We start from the raw sequence: 1,609 nt of genomic DNA, 5'->3' as shown, positions 1-1,609 counted from the left end.
CGCCATGTGGTCACCTCCCAGGCAGGCGGGAATTGAACCCATGCTGTGGCTTTAGCTTCTCAGTGCTGTGCTCTAACCAGCTCCGCCACCAGGGAGGGCCTGTTGCTGTTATTTTATTAAATTAATTACATGATTCTATGCAAAAGTAGGATAATGGATGTAAAGGTCTAGAAGCATTCTTGAAACAGGCTTTGCTCTCATAACAAATACATGGACCTTAAATGGTGACTTTCAGTGCACCATTTGTCTTATTTGTAAACTTTATAACTAGTTTTCCTTGTTAAACTGCTTCCTTTTTCTTTGTATCTTATTTCAGTGAGAATATTGACTTACTTGTTTCTTAATCTTTACTGTTTGTACTTGGTTCATGGATTTTTTTTCTTTAAATGACTTTCATATTTCCCTTTCACTTTTTTTTTTAAGATTTGTTAATTTGTATGTGTATAAGAACTGGGGGCCAGAGCTCCTATGGGTGAGAGGGTTCACTAGAGACAGTGGGGAGGAGAACAGGCAGAATGACTGAAACACACTCCTGAGGGGAGCAGCAGGCGGGTGTCAGTTGAGGTCTGCCACACCATGTGGGTCACCCTCCTGGCCAGGAGTCGAATTTGTACTACAGTGGCTTCAGATAGCTTTGTAGCTTTAACTTGTTGCGCCATCAGGTAGGGCCTTCCCTTTTACTATTGCCATCCACCTAGGCCTTTTCCTTCTCACACTGGTTATACAGTGGGAATTTTTTTTCTTTGATTATTTCTTTTTTCCAGCTTACTCTGCCATATTGATCTTCTGAAAACATCCATATCACCCTTATAAAGGTTATTCCCTCAGCGATTTTTTGGTACTTACCATGTGACGTTCAGATTCTTCAGTTAGACTTTGAAGAGCCAACTCTGTCTTTGCTCTAAGTGTCTCCGGTCTTGTTCTCACTATTCTGAATAAAACACATAATATTGTTATGGGCCAAACATCTGCCTGATTTAAACACATTGTACATGTTTATTAATTAAATCATTCCAAGAACCCAATATGGTAGGTTCTTTTACCATCACATCTACCATAGATTATGATCCCTGTTTTACAAGTAAAAACTGAAATCACAGAATGTCATATAAACATGTTTGAGATCAAATAGTAAGTGGTGAGAGGATTAAGTGAACTATTAGGCAAAAATAATCTATCAGGTAGTATTTTTCTCCTTGCATCTTACATGTATTTAATATGAATTAGTATTCTGTGTTGCTCTTAAGATTTCTGATTTTTAGTGATAGAATAGTATTTTCTTCCTTGGTAAATTTCACTTACTCTCATAATGCTGTGATCAATATGTCCTTGAAATTATTTAGACTTTGGGTCACATTATTCCTTATATTCTCCATTTTAAGCTCTTGTGATGATCCTCTGACATGGGCTTTATATAAGATGACTAGGATGATTTCTTGTGTGCTAGCATATTTTTAACCTGAAGAGCTCAAGATGTTATTTTTTTTTTTTTTAAAGATTTATTTATGCATACAGAACTGAGGTTCAAGCCAAAGGCACAGGGTTGGTAAGATGATTCACCAGAGACAGAGATGGGAGCAGAACAGGCAGATCGACAAAGTACACTGCT

General features: G+C 37.5%; 1 protein-coding gene across 1 annotated transcript in view; it reads left to right on the top strand.

Moving 5' to 3' along the window:
- CLNS1A (chloride channel, nucleotide-sensitive, 1A) overlaps positions 1-1,609 on the top strand; it is a 22,446-nt gene that overhangs the window by 14,255 nt on the left and 6,582 nt on the right. The window lies entirely within an intron of this gene.

The sequence above is a fragment of the Condylura cristata genome, unplaced genomic scaffold (assembly GCF_000260355.1).
Source record: "Condylura cristata isolate star-nosed mole 26May11 unplaced genomic scaffold, ConCri1.0 scaffold00015, whole genome shotgun sequence".
NCBI classification, from domain to species: Eukaryota; Metazoa; Chordata; class Mammalia; order Eulipotyphla; family Talpidae; genus Condylura; species Condylura cristata.
The sequence above is the reverse complement of the archived record's forward strand: the minus strand, read 5'-3'. Positions and strand labels throughout refer to the sequence as shown.